Here is a 14,227-nt window from a genome sequence, read left to right as displayed (position 1 = left end):
TGCACCCTCAGGGGATGCAGCCACATGCCAGAGAGAGTTTAAAGTCATTTGATAAATGTGGCACAGCTTCCTGGAGAATTTTACTCAGAGTTAGACATTTAATATAATATTTTATAATACAATGAACACAAAGAAGTTAGAAAGCAAAATTCACAGGAACCTTTACGATAAGAGAATACAAAGAAATTGGGGACTTATGGCTGACACTTTAAGACTGTTCCCAGACCTCTTGAGAACATGCTCATACTTTGCTGCAATAGGAGAAATCGCTGAAATAGTGTGAGAAACACTAGAAGCATAACATCATCAGGAAGGTGAATCTTCCTTGAACGGAAGTAGAGAAAGGGAGGAGGTTGGGGGAAGGAGACTGGTGGGGGGGATGTCGCGGGGGCGGGGGAAGAAAAGAGGAGGGAGGACCTGAGGAAGATCTGGACAGATAACAATGCAATACTACTTTTTATGTGGCTACTGTTGTTGATTATTTGTGTCAATTTCCCTTCTGATTGCACTTACGAATAAGAGGTAGTTTTTCTTAATCTTAATTCTAATGGGATATATAATAAAATGCTTTTTCTAAAACATTCAAGACACAAAAACGTACATAAAAATCAGGTACTATGTCTGGGTAATGAGATTCTGAATTATTCAGACTTTCTATTTTCTGTAATTTCCAAACTTGTATTATGATATGTATTTTAATAACAAGAAAAGAATTAACAAAAATGCGTTATCTAAAATAAATTAATTGTATACATAAGCATGTGTAGTCCCAAAAATGTGTGATGCAATAATCCCACCACCTGGAACATCCTTATTCTTTTTTTTTTAAATACATCTTTATTAGAGTACAATTGCTTCACAATGCTGTTAGTTTGTTGTACAACAAAGCGAATCAGCTACATGCATACATATATCCCCATATCCCCTCCCTCGAGCCTCCCTCCCGCCCTCCCTATCCCACCCCTCTAGGTCATTGCAAAGCCCCAAGCTGATCTCCCTGTGCTATGCGGCTGCTTCCCACTAGCTATCTATTTTACATTTGGTAGTGTATATATGTCAATGCTACTCTCACTTCACCCCAGCTTCCCCCTCACCTCTGTGTCCTCAAGTCCATTCTCTACGTCTACACCTTTATTCCTGCTCTGCCACTGGGTTCATTAGTACCTTTTTTTTGTTGTTGTTAGATTCCATGCATATGCGTTAGCATACGGTATTTTTCTTTTTCTGACTCACTTCACTCTGTATGACAGGTCCATCCACACCACTACAAATAGCTCAATTTTGTTTCTTTTTATGGCTGAGTAATACTCCATTGTATATATGTGCCACATCTTCTTTATCCATTCATTTGTCAATGGGACATTTAGGTTGCTTCCATGTCCTGGTTATTGTAAACAGTGCCACAATGAACACTGTGGTACACATCTCTTTTTGAATTATGGTTTTCTCAGGGTATATGCCCAGTAGTGGGATTGCTGGGTCATATGGTAGTTCTATTTTTAGTTTTTTAAGGAACCTCCATACTGTTCTCCATAGTGGTTGTATCAATTTACATTCCCACCAACAGTGCAGGAGGGTTCCCTTTTCACCACATCCTCTCCAGCATTTATCGTTTCTAGATTTTTTGATAATGGCCGTTCTGACCGGTGTGAGGTGATATCTCATTGTAGTTTTGATTTGTATTTCTCTAATAATTAGTGATGTTGAGCATCTTTTCATGTGCCTCTTGGCCATCTGTATGTCTTCTTTGGTGAAATGTCTATTTAGGTCTTCCGCCCATTTTTTTTTTTTGATACTGCTCTCCTACACTGACTGGGCTTGGCCATGTGACCTACTTTGGCCAACGCCGTCCATATTTTAATAGTTTGTTTTTTTGATATTGAGCTCTATGAGCTGTTCGTATATTTTGGAGATTAATTCTTTGTCCCTTGATTTGTTTGCAAATATTTTCTCCAATTCTGAGGGTTGTCTTTTCGTCTTGTTTATGGTTCCCTTTGCTGTGCAAAAGCTTTTAAATTTAATTAGGTCCATCTGTTTATTTTTGTTTTTAGTTTTACTACTCTAAGAGGTGGATCAAAAAAGATCTTGCTGTGGTTTATGTCAAAGAGTGTTTTTCCTGTGTTTTCCTCTAAGAGTTTTATAGTGTCTGGTCTTACATTTAGGTCTTTAGTCCATTTGGAGTTTATTTTTGTGTATGGTGTTAGGTAGTGTTCTAAGTTCATTCTTCTACAGGTAGCTGTCCAGTTTTCCCAGAACCACTTATTGAAGAGGCTGTCTTTTCTCCACTGTATGTTCGTGGCTCCTTTGTTATAGATTAGTTGACCATAGGTGTGTGGGTTTATCTCTGGGCTTTCTATCCTGTACCATTGATCTATATTTCTGTTTTTGTGCCAGTACCATACTGTCTTGATGACTGTAGCTTTGCAGTATAGTTTGAATTTGGGAGCCTGATTACTCCAGCTCTGTTTTTCTTTCTCAAAATTGCTTTGGCTATTTGGGGGCTTTTGTGTTTCCATACGAATTGTAAAACTTTTTGTTCTTGTTCTGTGAAGAATGCCATTCATAGTTTGATAGAGGTTGCACTGAATCTGTAGGTTGCTTTGGGTAGCATAGTCATTTTCACAGTATTGATTCTTCCAATCCAAGAACATGGTCTGTTTCTCCATCTGTTTATGTCATCTTTGATTTCTTTCATCAGTGTTTTATAGTTTTCTGAGTACAAGTCTTCACCTCCTTAGGTAGGTTTATTCCTAGGTATTTTATTCTTTTTGTTGCAATGGTAAATGGGATTGTTTCCTTAATTTCTCTTTCTGATCTTTCATTATTAGTGTATAGAAATGCCACAGATTTCCGTGTATTAATTTTGTATCCTTACCAAATTCATTGATTTGGTTCTACTAGTTTTAGTAGTTCTAGTAGTTTTCTGGTGGCATCTTTAGGATTTTCTATGTATAGTATCATGTCATCTGCAAACAGTGACAGTTTTACTTCTTCTTTTCTAATTTGTATTCCTTTTATTTCTTTTTCTTCTCTGATTGCCGTGGCTAAGACTTCCAAAACTGTGTTAAGTAAGAGTGGCAAGAGTGGACATCCTTGTCCTGTTCCTGATCTTAGTGGAAATACTTTCAGTTTTTCACCATGTAGTATGATGTTTGATGTGGGTTTGTCATATATGGCCTTTATTATGTTGAGGTAGGTTCCCTCTATGCCCACTTTCTGGAGAGTTTTCATCATAAATCAGCGTTGAATTTTGTCAAAAGCTTTTTCTGCACCTTTGAGATGATCATACGGTTTCTACTCCTTAATCTGTTAATATGGTGTATCACATTAATCGATTTGTGTATATTGAAGAATCTGTGCCATCCCTGGGATAAATCCCACTTGGTCATGGTGTATGATCCTTTTATTATGTTTTTTGCTAGTATTTTGTTCAGGATTTTTGCATCTATGTTCATTGGTGATATTGGTCTATAATTTTCTTTTTTTGTGATATCTTTTTCTGATTTTGGTACCAGGGTGATGGTGCCCTCGTAGAATGAATTTGGGAGTGGTCCTCCCTTTGCAATTTTTTGGAAGAGTCTGAAAAGGATTGGTTTTAGCTCTTCTCTAAATATTTGATAGAATTCGCCTCTGAAGCCATCTGGTCCTGGACTTTTGTTTGTTGGAAGATTTCTAACTACAGTTTCAATTTCATTACTTGTGATAGGTCTGTTTATATTTTCTAATTCTTCCTGGTTCAGTCTTAGAAAATTGTACCTTTCCCAAATTTGTCCATTTTTTCCAGGTTGTCCATTTTATTGGCATCGAGTTGCTTGTAGTAGTCTCCTAGGATATCTTGTATTTCTGCAGTGTCTGTTGTAACTTCTCCTTTTTCATTTCTAATTTTATTGACTTGAGTCCTCTCCCTCTTTTTCTTGATAAGTCTGGCTAATGGTTTATCAATTTTGTTTATCTTCTCAAAGAACCAGCTTTTAGTTTTATTGATATTTACTATTGTTTTCTTTGTTTCTATTTCATTTATTTCTGCTCTGATCTTTATGATTTCTTTCCTTCTACTGACTCTGGGTTTTCTTTGTTCTTCTTTCTCTAGTTGCTTTAGGTGTAGGGTTAGATTGTTTATTTGAGATTTTTCTTGTTTCTTGAGGTGAGATTGAATTGCTATAAACTTCCTTCTTAGAACTGCTTTTGCTGCATCCCATAGGTTTTGGGTCGTTGTGTTTTCATTGTCATTTGTTTCTATGTATTTTTTTATTTCTTCTTTGATTTCTTCAGTGATCTCTTGGTTATTCAGTAGTGCACTGTTTAGCCTCCATGTATTCATGTCTTTTACAGTTTTTTTCCTGTAATTGATTTCCAATCTCATAGTGTTGTGGTCAGAAAAGATGCTTGATACAATTTCAGTTTTCTTAAATGTTCCAAGGCTTGATTTGTGACCCAAGATGTGATCTATCCTGGAGAATGATCCGTGTGCACTTGAGAAGAAACTGTATTCTGCCACTTTCGGGTAGAATGTTCTATAAATATCAATTAAATCTATCTGGTCTGTTGTGTCATTTAAAGCTTTGTTTCCTTATTTATTTTCTGTTTGGATGATCTGTCCATTGGTTTAAGTGGGGTGTTAAAAGTCCCTTACTATTATTGTGCTACTGTCGATTTCCCCTTTCATGGTTGTTAGCATTTGCCTTATGTACTGAGGTGCTCCTATGTTGGGTGCATAAACATTTATAATTGTTATATCTTCTTATTGGATTGATCCCTTGATCATTATGTAGTGTCCTTCCTTATCTCTTATAACAGTCTTTATTTTAAAGTCTATTTTATCTGATATGAGTATTGCTACTCCAGCTTTCTTTTGATTTCCATTTGCATGCAGTATCTTTTTCCATCCCTTCACTTTCAGTTTGTACGTGTCCCTAGGTTTGAAGTGGGTCTCCTGTAGACTGCATATATATGGGTCTTGTTTTTGTATCCATTCAGCCAGTCTGTGTGTTTTGATTGGGGCATTTAATCCATTTACATTCAAGGTTATTATCAATATGTATGCTCCTTTACCATTTTCTTAATTGTTTTGGTGTGTTTTTGTGGGTCTTTTTCTTCCCTTGTGTTTCCTGCCTAGAGAAGTTTCTTTAGCATTTGCTGTAAAGCTTGTTTGGTGGTGGTGAATTCTCTTAGCTTTTGCTTGTCTGAAAAGCTTTTGATTTCTCTGTCGAATCTGAATGAGATCCTTGCTGGGTAATCTTTTTTTTTTTGCGGTACGCGGGCCTCTCACTGTTGTGGCCTCTCCCGTTGCAGAGCACAGGCTCCGGACGCGCAGGCTCAGCGGCCATGGCTCATGGGCCCAGCCGCTCCATGGCATGTGGGATCTTCCCGGACCGGGCCACGAACCCGTGTCCCCTGCATCGGCAGGCAGACTCTCAACAACTGCGCCACTACGGAAGCCCCTAGAGTAATCTTGATTGTAGGTTTTTCTCTTTCATGACTTTAAGTATATCCTGCCACTCCCTCCTGGCCTGCAGAGTTTCTGCTGAAAAATCAGCTGATAATCTTACGGGGATTCCTTTGTATGTTACTTTTTATTTTTCCCTTTGCTGGTTTTAATATTTTTTCTTTGAATTTAATTTTTGTTATTTTGATTAATATCTACCTTGGTGTGTTTCTCCTGGGGTTTATTCTCTGTGTTTCCTGGACTTGGGTGACTATTTCCTTTCCCATGTTAGGGAAATTTTCCACTATAATCTCTTCAAACATTTTCTCAGACCCTTTCTTTTTCTGTTCTTCTGGTGTGAACAGAATTTGACTGTTGGTGTGTTTAGTGTTCTCCCAGAGGTCTCTGTGATTGTCTTCAATTCTTTTCATTCTTTTTTCTTTATTCTGTTCCTCAGCAGTTATTTCCACCACTTTGTCTTCCAGCTCACTTATTCTTTCTTCTGCCACAGTTATTCTGTTATTGACTCCTTCTAGTGTATTTTTCATCTCAAGTTATTGTGCTGTTCATCACTGTTTGTTTGTTCTTTAGTTCTTCTAGATCTTTGTTAAACATTTCTTGTATTTTCTCAGTCCATGCCTCCATTCTATTTCCAAGATTCTGGATCATCTTTACTATCATTACTCCGAATTGTTTTTCAGGTAGATTGCCTATTTCCTCTTCATTTATTTGGTCTTGTAGGTTTTTACCTGCTCCTTCATCTGTGATATGTTTTTTTGCTGTCTCTCTCTTTTTTTTTTTTTTTTTTTGATGGTTGGGATTGTGTTCCTCTCCTACTGGTTGTTTGGCCTGAGGCTTCCAACAGTGGAGTTTGTAGGCTGTTGGGTAGACCTGGGTCTCGGTGCCGAGATGAGGACCACCGGGAGACCTCCGATGAACAGTCCTTGGGGTTTGAGGTTCTCTGTTAGTCCAGTGGTTTGGACTCGGAGCTCCCACCACAGGAGCTTTGGCTTGATGGCCCCCAGCTCATGAACCAAGATCCCACAAGCCGCACGGGGTGGCAAAAAAAAAAAAAAAACAAAAAAAAAACAAAGAGTAAAAAGTAAAATTAGACTAGGAAACTAACAGATTTGTTAGAAAGACTATAAAAAAATAAAAATATAGATGAAACAACAACCGGAAGGTAAAACAGAACCACAATAACTTAAAAAAAAAGGTGGAAAAAGCCTTAGCTGTGGTGGGCAGGGCCTAGGGAGGGGTGGAGTTTGGGCAGTGGGTGGGGCCTATGCTTAGGACCCACAGGGCTGGAAAAGGCCCTGGGGGGTGTGGGGCTTAGGCTCAATGGAAAAGAAGGGGTCCAGGCGTGCCTCTGGTCTCAGAGGGTGTGAGACCCGGCCTGGGAGCCCAGCAGGCTTTGTGGGCCCTAGTGGGTGAGGCAAACGCCCTCTGCTCCTCTCCCACTCCTGCTCCTCCGGTCCTGGAGGGCCCCTCCCGCCTGCCTCTCCTGTTCTCCCCCAGGAGGGCCTCTCTCCTATGCCCCCAGGACCCACGTGGCCTGGAGGGTTCTTTGGAGGGCAGGGGACCTGACCTGGGAGCTCAGCAGGTTTCCCAGGCTTGAGTGGGTAGGGCAATACCCTTATTCTTTATAGCAATCATTCATCTGACATAGACATAATGCCTTAGGGAAGCACCCCTCCTCTTATCCTTAGCACAAATGCAATCAATAGCTTTATCATATTTATCTCCACATGAAATCCCAGTTTGCCCTTTCAAAGAAAATGCAGGCAAAGTCCAGTCTTTGAAAAACAAGAACTATTTGTAATGTGATATTGAGGACTGAGAAGCCTGATTCCTTCTCAGTTAATAAATGGTAAATTAATGGATCAATAAAGCACTTAACCAGCAGAGCACAATGACAATGCTGGCTTTGCTGATCCAAAGATAGACTATTTACGGCAAAAGAAACTGCCTCACTTCAGTGATAAGTAGATGCAATAGAGGAAAAGAAATGCACAGGCTCTAGATTTTTCTCCTCTTCTGGGGGTTTTTTAGCAGCATTGGTAGAGGGAAAAAAAAATTACATTGCACGCATCCTTTGGAGAACAGAACCAAAAAAAGAAAGATCAAATAAAGAGAATTAGTTGAAGAAACTTCAGAGTTTTAGGCTGTTTTCACCAGCTCTAAGATACTAGGATGACTCAGGAGTGCCCCTTGGTCGGCTACCCCAGGGGACCTGAGGCAGTGTGAGACAGCATGGTTGCTCAGCCACTGTGCTGCCTGATACCAATGTCATTTCTTCCAGGTGCTCATCAGCCCACAAGGTAAACTGGCAATGTCTAAGCTTCTCGATGCCTCCTAAAAAGCTCAATGAAAAAGGTAAGCAACATTTCCTTTTTGCCATAACAGGACAAAGCATCATAAAGGAAATAGAAGTTCTATTAACATAGAAGTAACGTTGAGTACAATACAAGAATGAAGAAAAATGCGATAATTATAAGCAAACGCAGTGTGTGCTGAGGTACCTGTAAAACCACTTTCATTTACATGATGCTTTACAATTTACAAAACATTCTCACAATTACCTCATTAAAATCTTAACAACACTGTGGGGTAGGCATTTTCACCATTTCACAGAAAAGAAAACAGGTTTAGAAAGGCCATACAAATGGTGTGTAGCAAAGCACCAACTGAAACAGCTCTTTTAAGTGCCATTTCCACCATGTTAGAGTTACAGCCAGTCAGCAGGTGTTGAGCTGCACCCCACAGGCCTGCAAGCCCTGTATTTGCCAAGCCTCAAGACTGAAGAAAGAGCCAAGAGACAGTGACAGAGACATCAGTGGTTTATTGGAAAGGGAACCTTACATGTCCGCAGCAAACGGGTCCTGGAGCAACACCCACCGGTGCATGGCAGACAGCAGGCAGGTCATGGCAGCAATCTTCACTACTAGGGGAAGAAGGAGGCTACCACTGATAGGGGAAATTGATGTCAGCTTGGCTCATCAGTTACCAGAGAAACCAGCAAATGGGGCACGTCCCTCACAGCCCCTCAGATTAATGACCATCACAAGGGCTGATGTTTCCCTTTAATAAACTAGCAGGTGGAGCTGTTCTGGCCTAAGAACTAGAATCACAAGCTGGGCCAGGGGGCAAGGCCATCCATGTGAGCAGGGTGTAGATGAAGCAGGGACTGGTCGAGCACGGGATGTACAGAGAGCAAGAGAACAGCCATCTTGAGTGGTCTGACCATATACCAGGCAAGGCAAAAACAGTATAAAGTTGAAATTATCCTTGAAAGCTTCTTAAGATGCCCATAAATAAAGTACAGGATAGTAGTTGTACTAGATGCAAAATAGCTAGATTTTTTTCTCCAGCATTGGGAGAGACTTCTATTTCTTCAGATTCATGTGAATGAAGCTACCTACATTTAGGGGTTATATTGTACCCCCCAAATTACTGTCCTTTTAAACATTAGAATCATAGTCAGTGCAGCCTGATTGCTGTGAATGAGAAAAAGACTGAGGGAACAACAGATTCACAAAGGCACACAGGGCATGGCTGAGCCAAAGGGCAAGCAGAATCACAGACACGTTAAAATTGTTCCATCTCCTGCATATGCAGTTGAATTTAAGTGAGTCAAGTAAACATGGATGTTCTGTGACTCTACTGTATTCTATATAGTTATATCAAATACCCATTCATTGACTCAGACATACACTGAATGCCTACTACGCTGGGTGCTAGGAGTGCAAGAGTGAACAAAACAGTTCTGTCTTCAGAGAGTTTGCATTTAACAGAAGCCATCATCAGATTAAGCAGATTTCATTCAATTTGGCAAACTTTTATTAAATGCCTATCATTGTGCTAACTTCTTGAGAAAACTGAGATAAATGTGCAAGGTACTGGCTCTAATGGAATTTATCTAGTAAAGAGAGAAAACAAAGTACCACTATAAAAGTTTAGCATAAGAAATCACTCCTGTCTGAAAGGAATCAGAGGAGACTCTGGCATCCGAGTTGGGCCTTCAATTTCATAAGACAAGCAGCGTTATGAAACACAGGCATACCAGGCAGGACAAGCTGGAAGAAGTGCTAGGAGTCCAATTTGACTGCACTGAGGGGTACTTATGGAACACATAAGTACAACTGAGAATGAAAGGAGATAATTAAAAGAGGGAAAGCAAGAATTCATCCACTTCTCTCCATCTCCACTGCTTATATCCAAGTCAAGACGATCATCATTCTTTGCCTAGGAAGATGCTATCTCCCAGCCTCCCTTGCAGTTAGAATTGAGCCAATGTGAATGGGTTCTGGTCACAGGGGTATATGCCCAAGTGTTTAGATCACTTCCAGGCCTGGTCTGAAACCCCTAAACCATCATCCATACTTGCTCTTCCCTTTCCTGATGACTGTAAAGGCCATGGATTAAAGACAGCAGTGTCAGAATATGGGTGGAGCCTGGATGTTCAAGATACCACTTGAGAGTTGCCCAGGAGAGAGCCCAACTTAACTACACTGTTTTGTGAGCAAAAAATAAACCTTTGTGGTGTTAACACACTGGTTTTTAAAACATTTCTCTCTTTCTAAGGCATAGCTCAGCCTCTCTCAATACCTTCCTAAATAGTCTCTAATTCTCTGCCTCATCTGAACACACACAACTACAAAAGCAATCCGCTTCAAACACAAATTGGATCACCATGCTCCTGTTTATTAGACTCCAAGGCTTCCTGTTGCACTAGAATAAAATCAAACTCCTTAACAAGGCTGACAAGGCCCTGTATCACCTTGGCCTCTGCCTTACTTTCCAATCTTGTCTCAAACCACTTTCTCCCCTCATTTGCTACATTCTAGCCACTTGTCTTCTTTCCGTTCCTTTCTCACATCAGAGCCTATGCTCATGTTCTTCCTTTTGCTTGTAACCTTCTTTCTCTTGTCTTTGCTCTCCACATGGCCAATACAGTCCCATTTTTTAGGGCTCAGCTGAAAGGGCAGCTTAAGCGAGAGAGACCTTCCCTCACATTTTATTTTATGGGATGTTCCCCCTTGTTACTCTAGCTCAACCTCTTGTTTGTTTGCTTCACAAGCAGCCCATCTATGCCTTCCGAAAATTTTAACTTTGTCATTATTAGAGTCAGGGGATCCTAAAACGGCTCTAAGTCCCCCAAAGCAAGAGGCAAGCCTGCTAAATTTTGATGTAATCTCTGTATAAATAGTCCCATTCCTAAACCTGGAAAGTATATTAACAAGATTAATGACATTTAGTTGGCTTTGGATTTCCTCACTCATATCCTCTGATTTTAGCAATGCTGTGTCAGTGTGTGAACTGGCTGATATACACATTTTAGTTTCAGGCTCACCAATGGTGTGTATATTTATGGGTTTCATTAGTCTTCTCAATTTGCTAAATGATGCTTAACATAATCTGACACTCTAATAAAGATACCTTTTTTTGTTCTTATGTCAGGATCATGTGATCCTATTAGTTACTGACAATAATTTCTGATAATTTTTCATGTAACTTTTTAGTTCTTTCCCTGAAATTTTATTAGCCACTCATGTTAGTATTTACTTAACAGTGCCTGCTGTGTTTGTGGCCACCTCTCTAAGGAAGCATGTTGGTAAACTAAAAAGAGCTTGGGCCTTTTTGAATGAGTCAGAAATGGGTTCAGATACCACCTCTAGCACCACTAGTTTTCCCAGGCAACATGTCTAAATTAAGTTTTTGTAAGAGAGGGATAATACTACTACCCAGGTGTTATTGTGACAACGCTGTGTATCATTACTGTGATAATAATGTGTAAAGGTACCAAGGGTTCTTCTTTATCTAATCTCATGCTGCTATCTTAGTTTCCCATTAACTAGTAACAGTGTCACCTACAGGAGGAGTCCTGTGGTGGAATTCAAGGTTGGTAAGATTTTCCTAGGCACCCCTCAGAAATATCTCCCTTTCTCAAAACACTTTAAGAGGATTTATTTAAATTATAAGGTGGCAACAATAAGATCGAATGTTTTAATCACTATCTACATTTCTGAAAATGTTGACCCAGCACTTTTTTTAACTTTTAATTTGAAATAATTATAGATTCATAGGAAATTGTAAAAATAGTGCAAAGAAGTCTCCTTTACCCAGTTTGCCTCAACAGTAACATCTTAAATAACTAGAGTACAATGTCAAAAACAGGAAAATGACATTGCTACAACCCAGACAGTTTATCAAATTTCACCAGTTTTACATGTACTTGTGTGTGTATAGTTCTATACAATTTTATCACCAGAGAAGATTCATGGCCCAGCACTCGTCTCTTACAGTTGATATACTCTTTCAAAATTTAATAACAAAAACAATCCACAGGTTCTATATCTGAGAATTCAACCAACTAGGTCAAAAATATTAAAAAATCCAGGAAGTTCCAAAAAGCAAAACTTACCAGCAACTATTTACATAGCATTTACACTATATTAGGTATTATAAGTAATGTAGAGATTACTTAAAGAATGCGAAAGAATGTGCATAAGTTATATACAAATATTATGTCATTTTATATAAGGGACTTGAGAACCCATGGTCCCCAGGGGTCCTGGAACCAATCCCCTGCAGATATTGAGGGCTGACTGTATTCATAATAAGATATCTGCTTTAATCTTGACTATAATTCTAACATCTTCACCTTTAGTTTAACAGAGAGAAAACAGAATTTATGCACTCATGAGAGCTGATTTTTCTTATATTTCCTGAGTAGGAGATTATTAGGCAAAGTAAGATGCAATTCAATCTTCCTAACATTTGTTGAAAATTTAGGTGCCAGGCACAGTGCCAGGGTAGTATGGAATAAAAAAAACAAAATAAGACATGTCTGTACCCCCAGGATTTAAAAGCCAGTAGGTAAGACAGACATACATAAATACTAAGTATAAACTTGGATGTAATTTCCCAAAACACCATAAAGCTTTCCAAAAGCAAGTGTCAGCCTTTATTCAACCTGAGACATGCATAAAAGATTCCCGGTAGAGAGCAAACAGCTCTCCTCTCTAGGTCTGCACATGCTTTCAGAGTGAGCACTAGCAGGTTACTGGTAATGTGCTGGCCATATGCAACTTGTTAAGATAATGTTCTCTGGCAAGAAACTATGATGTTTAAGGATTCACAAACACAGACATTCACAGTGAAAGTGGCTTTGGAAAACAGCATCATTTAACACTTTGATTATAAAATATATTTACTTTGGTCTTGTCTCAGAATATATAAAGTTGGAGACATACTGTTATTTGACCTTTGCTAACACTAGGGAAGCAGTCACACTAAGTACTGGTATGCTTGCTGTTGGAGGAGGTTTGTTGTTGTTGTTAACTACACTGGTTGTTCCATAAAGAATTTAAAATTCTAAAAGAACAGTAATTAAAGTCATATTCAGAATTCCAAACTGTAAAATTAACCATCAGTTCACAAGAACATTCAGATTCAAAGTAGAGGGGACTTCCCTGGTGGCGCAGTGGTTAAGACTGTGCTCCCAATGCAGAGGGTCCAGGTTTGATCCCTGGTCAGGGAACTAGATCCCACATGAATGCTACAACTAAGAGTTCACATGCCGCAACTAAGGAGCCCTCATGCCGCAACTAAGACCCGGCGCAACCACATAAATAAATAAAATAAAAATTAAAACAAACAACGTAGAGTAATTTTTCTCAAAATGAAGACTGCAGCAGAGCATTGTGAGGAAAGCAAGAGACAGAAACTGCAAAGGTCAGATCTTTTTGGAACCTGACATCACATTGATACTAGTCATCAGAATACACTCGTCACTTACGCCAACATCTTTTTCCCAATTATCATTCTCCCATCTACCGGTCCTCTGCTCCCACTCACTGCTTAAGGAAAATCAGAGAGCAAAAAAGAAGCAGATTATTTATAGAATCTGTGAAACAATGAAAATGTTATGCCTGCTCTCTCTCTTCCTAAAATAGGGAAATTACTACATTTTGTTTTGTTATCAGGTGACAGAAACACAGAGATTCCCCTTAGAGAATGTTCAACTGAAAAACCTGAGAACAATACTTGTTAATTTAAATTAAATTAATTATAGGTCTAAGTTTCAAACTTTAGCTGGTGAACATTAGTCTTCTTTAGATTGTAGGCATAACTAAGCAGAGAATGTAATTAAAATTTTTTTTGCTATGTAAACTTTAATATTCACATGCAAACTTTGTCAACCAAAAAATTATTAGCACCCAAGATGAGAAAGTTGTAACAATTCCTAGCTCCTCCTGAATCTAGGCTTACAAGTAAAATTTCATTATTTTATTGCAAGTAACATGAACTCCTGCATTTTAGAAAACCCATATAAAATATAAATGAGAACATATTCCAAAGTGACTCATATACAATGTATTTCCTCCATTTGTTAGCCTATACAGTTTATAACTCAAATAGCCATATAGAAAAGAATAACACAGGCTCACCTACTTAAGGTCTCTAAGGACCCAAGGCTGTATGTTGCCTCTCTGCTTTATCTTCTGTATATATTATACAAAAGCTACATTTTCACAAAGAACTAGTTATTATATGCAAAAAAGTTCACTGTGCTGTAGACAATCTTTTAGTCTTTTGACACTGACAACACTTTAGAATATGAATCTTTCATTAACAGGCAGTAAAGCCTATATGTTGTCCTTTGTAGATAAAAATGATACACTAATATATATTTTATTATTATTATTATTAATCAATGTGTGCTTTGCATTTATATTTTCAGTGGTAGTGATTATCTCGCATTAAGCTCTGACCAAGTTCCCCCTGAGAGCAACAGAA

General features: G+C 38.8%; 1 protein-coding gene across 6 annotated transcripts in view; it reads right to left on the bottom strand.

The window, feature by feature from the left end:
* TTBK2 (tau tubulin kinase 2) overlaps positions 1-14,227 on the bottom strand; it is a 138,292-nt gene that overhangs the window by 31,179 nt on the left and 92,886 nt on the right. The window lies entirely within an intron of this gene.

This window comes from Globicephala melas, chromosome 2 (assembly GCF_963455315.2).
Source record: "Globicephala melas chromosome 2, mGloMel1.2, whole genome shotgun sequence".
Taxonomy (NCBI): domain Eukaryota; kingdom Metazoa; phylum Chordata; class Mammalia; order Artiodactyla; family Delphinidae; genus Globicephala; species Globicephala melas.
The sequence above is the reverse complement of the archived record's forward strand: the minus strand, read 5'-3'. Positions and strand labels throughout refer to the sequence as shown.